Raw genomic sequence first — 14390 nt, forward strand, 5'->3', positions numbered from 1 at the left:
CCCAAGGAAACCCAGGATCTGGGGCTTCTCAGTGGTTCAGCGCTCCCTGCTAAGGAGGGGGTTGCAGAAGCCATGGAGGGAAGGTGCAGAATGAGCGCGCTAAGGCCAAGGGTCTGCAGCCCAGGGGCACCCGCTGTGGGTACCATGGGATGCCATGTCTGCTGCCTCTGCCCAGGGTCCTGAAGGCACCTTGATGTGCAGACCTCAACTTTCCTCAGGCTGGGTCCACTTCTGCCCTGCCTCTCCAGGGAGATATGAGTCCATGCCCACCTGTACAGTAGTATGAGCGTTTTCTTATAGTTCTCCTTAAGTGACCTGTCTAAGGGGGGGACCCTTGGATTTCACAGGTCTGGAGTTTATAGTGTTGGTGACGAGGTCTGTGTTCTGTCCCTCCTGTAGGCACATCTCTGCCTCTCCCAGACTTAGGGATCTGGTCTACAAAGGCTGCTCCCCTGACTCCCTGTTTCACGCGTTCTTCCTGGCAGCGCAGCCCGTGGTGGGTGGGTGCACAGGGAGCCGAGGGGATGCTCCAGGTGTGGTCTTGGAATGCTCAGGGAAAATGGAGGAATAGGTCTCAGAATTCCTGGTGAGCCCTGAGGGGGCCCTAAGATGCTCAGGCCCTTTATTTACAGGAGAGGCTAGGGAGGAGAGTGGTCTCATCCAGAATCCTCCTCAGAGTAGGAGGCAGAGACAGACCTAGAACTCAGGATCCTGAGCCCTGGAGCAAGCGCTGGTGTCTGTGTGTCCCTCAGCAGGGGGGCATAACCACACATTCTATATGGAATCCTGGGAATAGGGGTGCCCTGGTCCCAGAGCAGGGTTCTGAACCTTTCTAACCCTCCTCCTGGAAAGGGACAAATCCGAAAATACTCAGCTTTCTCCTTCCCCGACCTAAAGGTCAGAGGGTCAGCCAGCGATTCATTTCCTCTGGGGGTTCTCATTTGGAGACCTTGAGAAGGGGGAGGTCCCACTCAAGGTCATACGAACTGTTCTCCCCGAGCCACGTCTCCTGGGCAGCAGTGTCTGGCTCCGAACCTCACCGCCCGCTGAGATCCATCTCCTTCGGAGAGGTGAGAAAGACAGACGTCCCAGCGCACAGAGCCGCCCGACCCCGTCGCTGCTCTACCAGCCCCCTCCAGGGCCCCGCAAAGCTTTGTGCAAACAGGAGCAAGGCAGGAAGGGGTGGGGCATTGAGAAAATACCACGGATAGCCAGGAGCCCTTCATCTCGACTGCAAACCACCCTTTGGAAGAAAAGCAGCCAGGGAGCAGCCAGACGCGTGCTGTCTGGGAGCTGGAATGTGCGACGTAGCAACACAATCACACACATGTATCTCGCCCCTTCTTCCTTCCCTGGGGTGAGGTGGGGGGATTCCCAACCAAGAGAGGAGACCCAGGGGACCAAGAACTAGGGCTTGTCACGGTCCCTTGCTACAACACCTGGTTTGGAGACAGCTGTATTTGAGGTCCAGGGCAGGGCCACGTGGCCAGCATTTAAGAGCAGCCCACAGGGAGCGAATTTCCTTACGAAAGCCCTTGCTGCTTCATGGTTTTTCTCTTCCGACAGATACGGGTCACCTCCCCCCCCCCCTTCTTCTCTCTCTTTTTCTTTTGATACTTCAGATGTGAACTGGTGTGGTCAAGTCCATCCTGGCTGTCCCTGCCCACTCATCCCTCACAAACACTAAGGTTGGGGGGGTGTGCGGTGGGGGGGGGTCTTGGTCATCTGTCTCCTGCCGGTGCCCCTCACAGCTGCTCCCAGAGAGCCGGGGAGACGCACTGCTCTTGTCCTGACCTCAGCTCCGCCCCTCCCTCAATGGTCTGGAGGCCCCAAACAAAGTCTCATCCCCCGGCCCCCCCCCCCGGCCAGGCCACCAGCTGAACCATAAGGATGGGCTGTGGTCCCCAGCAGGCCGCAGACTGAGTGACAGGGTGAGGGAAGGGAGATTTACTACACAGCAGGGAGGGAAGGGACTCAGAGGTCATCTAGTCCACTCGCTGCCCCCAAGCAGAAGGCTTTCATAGAGTCAGCCATGGCTGGCGGGGCCAGCGTGGGGTCGGGGCGGCACTGATCCCGGGAGACGGAGGAGGAAGGGCCCTGGGCTGTGCTGGGGTGAGGCTCAGGAGGGACGACAGCTGGGCCGGGTCCTTCCCCCCCTGCCCCGGAGTTGCACAGGGAGACTCTGTGCCCTGAGTTCTCCGATCTAGTGAAAAGCAGGCAAAGCCAAAGGGGAAGCACTCATTTAGGATGGCACCACTCACTGATTCAGGCCCCCAGTCCCACCCGGCTTCTGCTCGGCCCTGGGCAGCCATGCAGCGCCTGCCGGGATCCCCGGCACACCTGGGATTTATGGGGGGCTCCCTCGGTGCCAGGCGCCGCTTTAAATCTTTATAGGCGGCATCTCATTCAGCTCTGCTAACGGCTCTATCATCATCCCCATCACGTGGGGAAGGAAACAGACAGATTAGGTCACTCGGCTAGAGGTGCGCGCCGGGAGTGGAGGAGCTGGGCTCTGAACCTGGGCAGGAATGCAGCTCCGACTCCAGCCAGGCTAGAAGCGGCTCCTTGCTGGGCTCACCAGGGCCCTACCAGAGCCTCTCCGTGATGCTTGGCTAGGGGCAGAACCAGGGGGCCCTGTGTTTCAAGGCTCCTAGCAAAACCCGACTCAGGGGTAGACTTTTCTCTTTTCTTTCTTTCTCTTTCTTCCCTCCCTCCCATCTTCGATTCCTTTAATGAGCAAAGCTCCTAGAAAGGCAGAAGGAGGGCACGGAAGCCTCCTGGTTCTCACTCCTACAGGCTCCAAACCTCGTCTCAGCTATGGTGGCTTTAAGTGACTATAAAATGAGAAGAATTGCAGAAAGCAAGACCTGACCTGGTTTCATGAAGTGGTCTTGGTGACCTTAATGCATGCCAAAGCCCCCTACAACGGCTGTCTGTACTCCTGGGGGCTCCAGGGATGGGGGGAGCTCCTAGAAGCTCCAGGAGGTGGGGTGCGGGGTCTCCTGCCATGCACCCGGTCAGCCACCCTGCACAAACCTGCCACGTCTTTCACATTTATCTGAAATGGACCGGGTGTGGAAAATCGGGTGCTCCCACGTGCAGCAAATGGCCTAGGGCCGGGGGCCAATCTCTTTGCGATGTATTTACTGGGAAGAGTGGGAAGATATTGGAGGCAACCACTTCTGTAAAGTGAGAATGACAGCGGGGACCTCTCCGAGCGCGTATGGAGTGGCTCTTCCTGTGTACACGTGTTCAATCTGACCCTGGCGTCCTCCGCTCATGGAGCCGACACAGGAAATGAAGGGGTCCTTGCTGGCACCCAAGTTGGAAACTTGCCAAGCCCCTCAGAGCCAACCCTGAGAACATTCTCACATCACCCCCCTGACCCTTGGGTCCCACTGCCATTGCCTGAGGGAAGGTTCCAAGTCACACCTCTCCTCCCCAAAAGGGACATCTTGCTCCCGCCGAAGTCCTCATCCTGCCCTCCCCTGTCACACCACTGAGAGAGATTGAAAATGCCAACCAGGAGATGTCACCTCCCTCAGAAACCTTCAATGGTGCCCCGAAGACCAGAGTACGGGGGACCCACTGCTTGGCAGGGCAAATGCTGTCCCTCCCAACTTCGGTCTGGTCCTCCCTCCCCGCTTCTCTTCCCTCTGCCTCCAGAGCATGCTTCCTTCCAGTAATATCACTTCCTTTGCCTCTGCACACTATTCCTTCCTGCTTCTTGCCCATGTCTACGCTCATCGGTTAGCCCGGAAAATGCTCGTCCGCATACTTCTTCATTTGGTCCCCCTTGTGCCAGCCACCGAGACTCACCTCCAGCATGCTGTTCTCTGACCCGCAGCGTTTGCCGGGCCCCCAGCCCGTTCTCCCTCTTCTAGGCTCTCAGACAGTGTGCGTGTGCCCCCAGGACAGCCCTTAGCAGCCAAATCTGCAGTTGCTGGTTCACCTGCCCGATGACGAGGAACCCAGTGACAACAGACAGACGGCCGCATTTGTCCACCAGCACCCTGCCTGGCACATAGTAGCTGCTCAGATAACGAATGAACACATCTCTGTGTTGCAAAGGCTGTCAACCACTGTGCACATGGGTCCACGTGAGATGGTCAGAGACCCTGTGTGTGCCCAAGAGTGAGGAGCGGGGGGACGTCAGGCCGCCGTGTATGCTGGCGGAGCGCAGTGTGTACAGTTATCCCAGGTAACAGGGGTCGGTATTCCCTAGCGTGGCAGTCAGCGTGCTAGTTTGGGTAGGAGACAGCCGCTGCGGCTTCTCTGGGTGTCCCCAGGCCTGCATGGGCAGCGGCAGCCCACAGTGGCATCTGGGACGTTGCATTCCCAGCCGTGTGGGAGGAAGCATCTCCAGCCGGGAGAACAGAGCAGGTGGGCTGGGCTTAAAACCCAAGCTGCCAAGCTGCAAAAGAGTGTCAGGCTGAGACACGTAGCCCCAGGTTCGGGAGTGCCCTGTCCCAGCGCCCCGGGCTGTACCCCACCCAGCAGGCCTTGCGGGCCTGGGCTTCCCCGCACACAGACAGCTGGATGTCCTGCCGCAGGTGTGCTGTTCTGGACATCAACTAGGGGTCTGGGCGCAGGCACCAGGATTTCTTGGATCAGAGAGGTCTGAGGGTTGCCAGTGTTTTATTTTGCTAGGGATGTTTTTTTAAAAAAGGTTTCATCCATCATTTCATAAAAGAAAGGACAATCTAATGCCAAGAGAGGAGGAAGGATGCAGTCTCGGAATAATGGCCAGTCCTTCCCGGGGTGGGGGGGCAGGGGGCCGAATCCCAGCCGACATAAACCGTACGGGTACAGCGCCCTGTGCAGACCAGCTTCGGTCTGGCACCCGGGACTGGTGCCTGGAAACCACTCAGCTAAGGGTCCCTCGGCCTGTCCCCATGGGGGACGGCCTGTGCGATACCCACGTCTGACAGGCCTGTCTCCAATCCTCCTTCATTCGGTGGAGAGGGGGGCAGGGGCAGTATACCGCGTCACTCACTAACGGGTTAGGACATAGGACAGGTGAAGGTTAATCGGAGGAAAGGGAGAAAAACCTTTTGTAATCTGGGGTGTTCTGGGAAGGCAGGTCAGGGCAGGGGGAAAGGGCCTACCAGGCAAAGCGCCCCACTTCCCAGGCCTGCCCTGGGCTGGCTCTGGTTCCCTCCTGGCTCTGGTGGTGTGGTGGCCAACGGAGGGAGGGGGCAGCAGCTGCCCTGGGCCGCAGGCGCCAGGCATTCCTCCCGTAAGCTTCACACACGGCCCCGGCCCCGTTTATAAGGCACTGGGAGCCAAGGAGTCTGTGTGGCCCCGCCAACTCAGCCCAGAGGCTCAGAGGAGGGAACCCAAGCCGGAGGCGAGGCGGAGCCGCTCCATGCCAGCCCCAGGCGCTGTTGGCTTGCAGTTCCCAGAGCCCCTGGCACCTGACCTGTGGTCCTCTGGGTGCCCAGAAGCCCCAGGATCTGGGCCAAGGAAGGGGAAGGCGGAGGCCGAGAGGGCCTCAGGGGTGGGTGGCGTTCACACCTCCAGCGAGCTGTACACTGCTCTCAGCCTAAGACCTCGTCACCCCTACAGGCTCCTTCCTCCACTTTCTATCCCAGAGGGGGCTGATTTCCAGGTCAGGATGGGGAGGGGCAGGGGACAGGGTGACCTGGCTGCCTTGGACAGTGGAGGTTAAGAAAGGAAGGCAGAGTCACCCCTGGTCCCTCTGCAACAGCTAGAACTTTACCCTCCAGGTAAAGCTTCACGAAGCTTCCCCCGTCTCCCTGGAGACATGCATGGAACCCAGGCCACCTTCCATGCGAGTCAGCAGACCCGGGACCCACACCTCTGCCTGCAGAGAGCCTCAGACGGGCTGCGCCCTCCCTCCTGCCCTGGGTCCAGCTTCTCGCACGGAACCTATGACCCACCACCACCCCTCCGGAACCTTCCAAGCCCACTGCCTCCCATGGCTCACTGCTGTGTTCTGACGACCCAGGTCTTGATTCGCTGGCCTGAGTCGACACAAAGCAATTTTAATCATGACAATCATTCATGCGGCACTTCACAGCTTACGAACTTTTCACATCCTTATTTCATAAGATCTTTCCACCCCTGCTGTGTGATATGCAGGGCAGATATAAATAATCCCCATTTTATAGCCGACGAGACCGAGAACCAGAACTCGTGCGGGGACGGATCCAAGTTCATCTGTGAAGTCAGTGATCCAGTCGAGACTGAAACTAGGCCTTTTAACCGTTTGCACTGCACCCACGAAGAATGTTCCTTCTGGCCAGCCCCGCTCCCCCTCCTACTCTCTGGTGGGGGTGGGGGGAGCAGGAACCTGGAGAGGAACACAGCCCGAGGGGGGGGGGCAGGGAGGACCACATGTCTCCTCTCCCAGGCCCTGAACCCTGCCGCGGGCTCCATAGGTCACTTTCACAACCCAGGACAAAAATCTCACTAGATACGGCCTCAGACCGGCTGGCTCCAGCCACCCTGGCCGGCAGACGCAGACGCACACAGACACACAGAGCCGGGGCTGTGTTATCTCTCTCTGCAGACCGTTTCCTACACTTCTCAAACAGCAGATTTCTTCCAGCCTGGCCGCCTCTCCAGTCACCACCCACAGCCACTGGCCCCTGGGACCCAGCCAGGTCCCCTAGACGGTGACGCCGAGTCCCTGCTATCAGACAGTCGCCTCTGCCCCCCCCAGCCGCCGCCCCCAGAGTTCCCTGGAAATGTCCCTTCTGTAGGCCCAGCCCCCACTGCAACGCAAGGCTTTGTCTGCACACACAGCTGACTTGTGTTTGCAGGGACAGACAGGGGCTGGCGCTGGGGCCAGAGCCAGGAGGCACAGGGAGTGCAGAGCAGACAGGGGGGGGAAAACACAAAGTCCAGAGAACAAACTTTTGCAAGCAAGCCCTCTGGGGTCATTTGGGAGCCTGATAATAAGGAGGGGGCTCGAAAAGCCAGAAGCTCCACCAAGGCAGGGATGGGGGTCTGTGTGCTGGAAAGCTGTGCCAGCTGGGAAGCGGTGGGATGCGAGAAGGGAGCCCAGGGACTGGCAAAGGGAAAGAAGGAGCGCCGGAGCCTGTCTGCATTTCCCTCCCTGGAGCCCCACCCCACCACTCCGGGGCCCCTTAGGTACACAGAGGGAGCTCAATAGATGCTTGTTAAGCTGAACTGGCCTCAGGCCACCTTGCCCCCGCAGGGCTCTCGTTCTAACCAGCTATCCAGAAGGCTGCCTCTTCTGTCCGGGCCAGAGGGAGAGGAAGCACACAGGGAGCCAGCTGCCATGTGCCAATGTGCCACATTTTCAAGCTTCCCTTTTATAAAAGGCACAGGAGCCAAGGTGTCTGTGTGGCCGGGCACATTTGCAGGGAGGGGACGCGCGTGACCCCCAGGCAGCCGCGGAGGTGTGCGTGGGAATGCGCAGTGTTAAGTGTCCCTCGCCTTCCAGCAACACCCCCCTCCCGCCCCCCATGACCTTTCCCGATTTGAACCTTCAGCTACTTAACCTGATTCTGAAATGAAGCCACAGCTGCTGAAACTCATAGAGGTCGTAATAAATCAAGTCGTATGGGGGAGAGTTTTAAAAAAAAGAAAAGGCATGGCAGCGGCAGCAAAGATGGCTTTTCACAGCGTGGCTCTTTCTCTGGGGTGACACTCTGGGCAGCGTGCCGGGGAAACCTTAGAAGGGCTCCTCTGGGACTGAGCAGCCCAGACTAACACCCCTGGGTCCTCCCTGCTTCATAATTGAGAGCATTAGGAATGAGACAGCACGCAGGCTCGCTCGCTCGCTCTTTCCTTTCCCCTTTGCAAGCCTGAGGTCCTGTCCTCTCAGGCTTGGTGACCAGTGAGGAAGGGATCCTTGAAAGGTCCCACCACCTCTCCTCCAGCCTAGACAGGCGACAGTAACACAGGGCCCCATCAGAGACATGACCCACTTCCTCCAGGCTTCCATTGCGTTCGCCAGGACCCACTTTGACCCGGAGCTGAGCCAACCCCCCCCCACCCCCCGGGGTCATCACATACTGACAAATCAAACGGAACTGAGTTTTCTTCTTCCCTTTGCCTTTTTCCATGAATCACCAGGGAGACAGACTGGAAAGCAATCGTAGGGACAACCACAGAGGAGAAGCTGAGGCTGGGTGGGAGGACAAGGAGCCCCCTTGTTGCTGCTCATCTGTAGCGTGGTGGAGAGGGGCACCCCTGCCCCCTGTCCCTGCTGAGGCAGGCAGGGGCTGGTGGACCCCAGAGCGCTGGTCTGGAAACTGTCGTGAGCTGACCGCGAGGAGATCACTCGGCTCCTGTCTAGTCGGTCAGACTGTCATTCAAAGGTGTTTTCTTAGTTCATTCCCTGCCACCTGTCCCCTAATACTTGACCCTACTCTGCCCCCCAACACGAATACACTTCAGCCAACAGAGGCACTGGGGGGTGTACATTCGGAGGAGGCAGGGGTCCCGTTCTGCTTCTGTCACTGAGCGGCTGTGTGACTTCAGGTGGATTTCCTAAGCTTTCTGGAACTTTCTGTACCCATGCATAGAGTGGGACTATCAACATCCACCTCACAAAACCCTAAAAGGTAGCCAGGGTGCAGTGTCTTCTCCCAGCCAGTGCACCCCGAATGCCTGTACAGTGACTGCCCGGCTCAAAGGGAGGGGGAAGGGGCCTCCAGCTGGACACCTGATAGGAACACCCAGTCATGGCGGAGTGAGCGCTACGCGGCCTTGCCGCAGACGTCTGGAAGGGACCCTCAAACTGGGGTTGCCGGACTCAGGGCTGGGGCACCTGAGGGGCTGGAAATTGCAGGATGGTGGCTTTGTGGTAGAGTTTGATCATATGGCTTCAATCCTCCCAGTGGGAGAGCCCCCAGGATGCCAAGATGGCCAGCCTTGCGTGCTGGCGCCCCCTGCAGGCCGCTCTGCACACAGGCAGGCACGGATTCCGCAGACCAGGCAGGAAGGCAGGAAGGAGCCGGACCTCACAGCCCACCTCCCCGCATCCACACCCCCTAGGCATCTGCAGGATCTGCTGGGGTCTGCTCTGCGCTGGTCAACCCAGGGACCCATCAGTCAGCAGTGGGTAATTACCATGCACTCTGTGTGCCCAGGGGGTTGGCTCCGGAATAACAGACAGAGTTGGCAGGGACTTTGGATTTGCCCTTCTGCCCCCTTTACTTTATAGGTGAGGAAGCCACCAGATGGCTGGGAGGGCTGGCCCGAGGTCCTCCAGCTGGAGAAATGCAGGGCAGGAGCTAGAACCCAGCCAGCTGGGTTCTGGCTCGGGGCCGCCTCCATCACACCTCCAAATCCCCTCCTGAGCAACGCCCTGTCTTCTCTTCCTGCCCCTAGGCGACTCCCAGATATCTTCCAGGCTCACCTCGGTCCCAAACCCCCATGCAACCTCCACAACCCCAAGTTGCCCAGGGCGCTGAGGGAGCCAGACACAAGGAGCCAGGAGCCCCGCTGCCCAGTGGGGAGGCTGGCCCCTGGACTAGAGGACCCCAAGGACCAGAGCGGGTGGAGCTAGGCCAGACACTGGCTTTGGACTTCTGTCTCCTGCTCTTCCCCTTGAGGCAGGCCAGAAAATATGTTCTGGGGGAGCGGCGGAGCTTCAGTAGAGGAGGGGGAGGTAAGTAAGGGCAGCAAGGCTTGGTGAGACTGCCTGGCCCCATGGCCTCACCCGTGGCCCTGCTTGTGGCTCCCCGTGGGCTAATGGGCTGCGGTGGGAGGCGGGGTGGGGGTGAGGTGAGGGGGTGGGGCAAGATGACAGCAGGGCGCTGGGGGTCCGCACGGAGAGAAGCTTGTGGACACCCACCTCCAGCCTGCTCCTGGGAGCAGCTGATCCCTAAGGAGGGGCTGAGTGAGCCCTCATGAGGTGGGCACCTGGGACCCTGCCTGTGACCGCCAGGCCCCCTACCATCTGCTTCAGTGATGCCCTGGTGTCCGAGGCTCCCCAGCAGGCTGGCCGGGGCCCCAGATATGGCGGCCCTCCTTGCCCTTGCCCAAGGCTGGCAGAGAGCATGCTACTCTTAAGGAGAAGTTTTGGGTCTGGATTAAAACCATTGTGGCTTATAATGGCGAGAAGCAGGTTCCAGCAGACGAAAAGGCCAATGGGGTGACTGTGGCCCGGGGTAGCCACCTGGCTTGGGCAGCCTCACACTGGGGCCTGCTGACACTGGTGGAGGCCCCGATGCTTCCCAGACACCCTCGGCTGGGCACCAGCTGCCTCACCCCTCCCAGGATTCCCCATACAATTGCAACCCCACAGGCTCCTCTCACCTACAGGCCTTAGCTTTGGCTCCTTCTTCCTGTTCTCCTCTGGCTCCCGAAATCCGGCTCCTTCTTTCATGCTGCCTCCTCCAGGAAGCCTTCCCCAGCTGCAAGCACTTAAAGGGCTTACCCTCTTCTCTGATTTCCTTAATGGCTCTCTGGTTAGGCTGGCTTTGACCCTCCAGCAGACTTTAACTGTCTGGTAGAGGCCAGTGGCCCTGCTTCACTGGGATCTAATGGTGCTAAGCACGGGGCACCCAGCAGGGCCTACACACCAGCCCCAGGGCCCCTGTGACGGCTATTCTTGTGGCAGGATTCCAGCGCTATCCATGATGCCACACCTGAATCCCAAGTTCTAGCACAAGCTGGTGGCCCCTGGGCTTGTAGAAGGTCTGGGTGTGGGGAGAGCCTCTCCTGGGAACCATGATGAATGGGATCCCTCAAGGACAAAAGGAAAAGCGTGATTTTACGACATTCAGAAGTTCCTCTTGGGGAAGGAGCCCTAAGAGGACACAGACGAAATGATATGTGTCCTGAGAAATTCTAACAATGATTATTATGTCTGTGGGGTAAGCGGGTGTAGGACACAGGTATTATGACCCAGTTTAATGGGAGAGTAAGTGGAAGGCAGCTGGAATTCAAGATCTGCCCAAAGTCGCCAGCTGACTGGTACCAGAACCAGGGCTAGACCCTGGACCGGCTGAATGGGGGGGCGGGCCTGGGCTTTATCAATCACTGATTACTTCTGCCACGTGGCCATCTCTGTGGCCTACCTGCAGGATTCCAAGTGACTCTGCTTCTATTCTGCGTTAGACATACTATTCCTTTAATCAGGGTTTTTTCAGCGTCTAGAGCAATGCAATGACTGTCGCCTGACAGCGGTCAATGGCAAGCGTGAGGCCAAGACTCAGAGCTCTGATTTATAGGCAGCCACGCAAGAATGCACTTATCCCAACCGCAGATGGACGTGCTTTAGCTGCAGCCCAGCTGCCCCTGAATACTGCCTATACTACCCCTGCTTTGGCGTCACCCCTGCTCCGAGGCGGAGCGGGGCACTCTATAGTAGTGCCTTGGCCCCAAGACTTGGCCCCCAAGTCTTGCAGATGATGTAGGAACGCACATCTGTCTGGAACGTGCTCAGTAATAGTGGGGATGTCAAGACAGGGATGATAGGTGAGCCAAGCAGCTTCCCCGGGGTCCCTTGTATTGCCTTCTGCACCGTGGGCTGCCTGGGGACTGCTTGGTAGCCACCTGGAGGGGAGCTGGGAAGACTTCTGTCCACTTCTGTGCACCTCTTATTTGCCTGGGGAGATGGAAGCCAGCTGCCCCCCAAAGCAGCAGCTCACGACAAGTGTGACACTCTTGCTGGCTATTGACATCGTCCTGTCATCTTCTTTACATCCCCTCAACTCTCTCCGCCCCACTCCCATACTCCTTAACTATTGGTGAGTCGCTTTTGTCCACACCAGAACAGGCATCCAGAACACAGCCAGTGCACATGGGCCCGGGGACGGGATGGTGAAGGGAAGCTGCGCCCACAGCAGCACTGTGGTCACCCAGAACTGCTGGGTCTCCAACGTGAGAGATTTCCAAGCATAACACCCTGGTCCTCGTTCATGAAGTCCTAACCCTTCTGTTCCATCTTATGGACCTCCTCCAACTCTCCACTTACACTCCTGATTCCAGGCCAGGCGGTGTCCCCAATGTCCCTTATTTGCATCGTGTCTTTGGGTCTTGACTCATTCTATCTCCCCCATCAAAAACAACTTCCCAGAAAATAGCTGGGCAGTTCCTGAAAAGTTAAAAGTGGAATTTCCATGTGATTCAGCAATTCCCCTTCTAGGCATATACCCGCCAAACAGATACTCGGATGCACATGTTCCCAGCGGCGGGACTTACAAGAGCCAAAGGAGGACACAACCCAAGCATCCCACGATGAATGAATGGAGAGCCAAAATGGGCAGATCCACACAGCAGAGTGATACTGGGCCATGACAAGGAAGGATGTTCTGACATGTGGTACCACGTGGATGAACCTTGAAACCACTTTGCTAAGTGACCTCCACCAGACACACATGGGCCACGATCTTACGGATCCATGTATGTTTGGCCTGTGCAGAGAATGGGAGTCGTGGATCCGGGAGGTGAGAAGCTGGGGGTAAGATCTGGTGGCCACGGGGCTTCTGTTTGGGATGATGGGAGGTTCTGGGGGTGGAAAGTGGCAGAGGGGGTGCAACCTCATGGTTGTCCTTGGTGCCACTCAGTTATGTCCTTAAACGTGGTTCAAGTGGTAAATTTCATGTTGCATATATTTTATCACAATAAAAAAGATCAAAGATAGAAACCCAACCAACCCAAACAGGCCAACAATGACACCGTTCTTCCTGCTCTCCTTCTCGGCCCCTCTTGCGGAGTCCAGGTCCCTTGGCAAGCCTCTGCCACTCTTCTGGACTACACGGCTGGGGCATCTGAGTTCCACGAGCTACAGGAAGCTACAGTCTCCATGGGGCCTTGTGAAGCCTGAGTGTAGAGGAAGAGCTTGGACAGTGACTCAAGACTACTGACTTCTCTTTGGAGGAATGACCTTCCGCCATCCCCTCCCTGCCCAGAGACTGCTGCTCTTCCTTGGTGGCGGCTGGTAGCGAGCAGTTACATAACCTGCGGGGAGATTTTTTCCATCGGGCTAGGCAGTGCCAGCTTTCCAGAGGCGGCCACGGCAGGTAGAGGCGCCCTGTCTGGGCTGGCCGTGTCTGGGCAGGGCAACGAGGCTGTGATCTGGAGTGGCTTAGCATAGCTCAGATTCCCAGCGGCGGCTAGGGGCTGGCCACTCGCTGAGCTGCGGGGAGGATCTGCCATCTCCCGCTGGCCTGGCTCTGGGAAGGGGGAAGGAGGAGGTGCTGGGGGTGAGCTGCCAGCCAGCCAGGGGTGACCCTCTGGGGCCTGGGACACCCGAGCTGGCCTTCTCCGATAACCCACTTATCTACAGTGCCTGCCTCGGCATGGCAGCCTCAGACAGGGAAGTGCCCGGCCAAGTTCTATCAGGGGATTTAGCAGGGAAAATGAAGCCGGGGTGGGGGGTGAGGGCATGCAGGGGGGGAGGACACGGCCTGGCAAGGGACATGGGTGATGGCGAAACAATTTCTGACTTGGGTAAAGCTCCCCTGGCCCAGAGACGGGTGGGAGCAGAACACTCAACTGTCTCCTGCTGCTGTCACCAATGCTCCTTTGTCCCCGCTGGATTGAGCTCCTGGAAGCAACCATCTGAAGCTGGCCAAGGACCCACTATGTGCTGGCATGGTGGGGTGGGGGCACAAAGATGACAAGAACAGTCTTTGCTCTCAAGACGCCAGGGGACACGGCCTCTGACAAGAAAACCTTCATGAGCAAGCTGCGGCTCCAAGCTCCTTCTGGGACTTACCAAGGGCCCATGATCATTTTCTCTCCTCCACTTATTTTCTGATTAAAAATTCAAAATGCGTTTTCCCTGTTCAGGTCACGGGCTGCTTCTGTCCCGCCCAGCACAGCATTCCGGAATTGCATTTAGCATGTTCGAAAGCCACCATGCCCTCCCAGCAGCCCCTCCTCCCCCCATGCCACCCCAAGCTGAACAATCTGAGACACCTGGGGCCTTGGAGACATTCCAGCTGGGGCGTCAAGTGCAACACGCCGACTTTGGACAGCACCCCACCCGCACAAACTGCGAGAAAACCAGAGGGGTGGGTGGATTAGCAGTGACGACACACAGGCAGGCTGGGCCGGGGGGCGAGATACACAGCAAAGGCTCAATAACGGGTTTGTTGAGAGGAAGAAATGAGGATTGGAAGAAAGAAGGCACGATCCACTCATTCCAAAGCCAGGGTGGCCAACAAGTGTGTCCCTGTTGGTTCTGGTAGGGAGGACGAGGCTCTCCCTGCCGCAGTGGCTGTGCCTGCCCGTGGACTCTGATGCTGAAGGTCAGGCTCTTGGGACAGCTGGTCTCCCATGGCGTGGGAGGCAGGCTTGCTGGTGCCCACCGTCGGGGGACTATGTCTGCAGCTCCCCAGGCCCTCACAGGGCAAGAACTTCAGTACAAGCAGGCATAGTGACTCAAGGTGCTCGCACTCTGGCCAACAGGCGGGGCCACTTTTTTTTTTTTTTTT

The 14390-nt window shown here is 58.1% G+C and overlaps 1 protein-coding gene across 5 annotated transcripts in view; it reads right to left on the reverse strand.

Annotated features, from left to right (window-relative positions):
- CTIF (cap binding complex dependent translation initiation factor) overlaps positions 1 to 14390 on the reverse strand; it is a 281960-nt gene that overhangs the window by 63604 nt on the left and 203966 nt on the right. The gene's annotated exons all lie outside the window — the stretch shown is intronic.

The sequence above is a fragment of the Mustela erminea genome, chromosome 13 (assembly GCF_009829155.1).
Source record: "Mustela erminea isolate mMusErm1 chromosome 13, mMusErm1.Pri, whole genome shotgun sequence".
NCBI classification, from domain to species: Eukaryota; Metazoa; Chordata; class Mammalia; order Carnivora; family Mustelidae; genus Mustela; species Mustela erminea.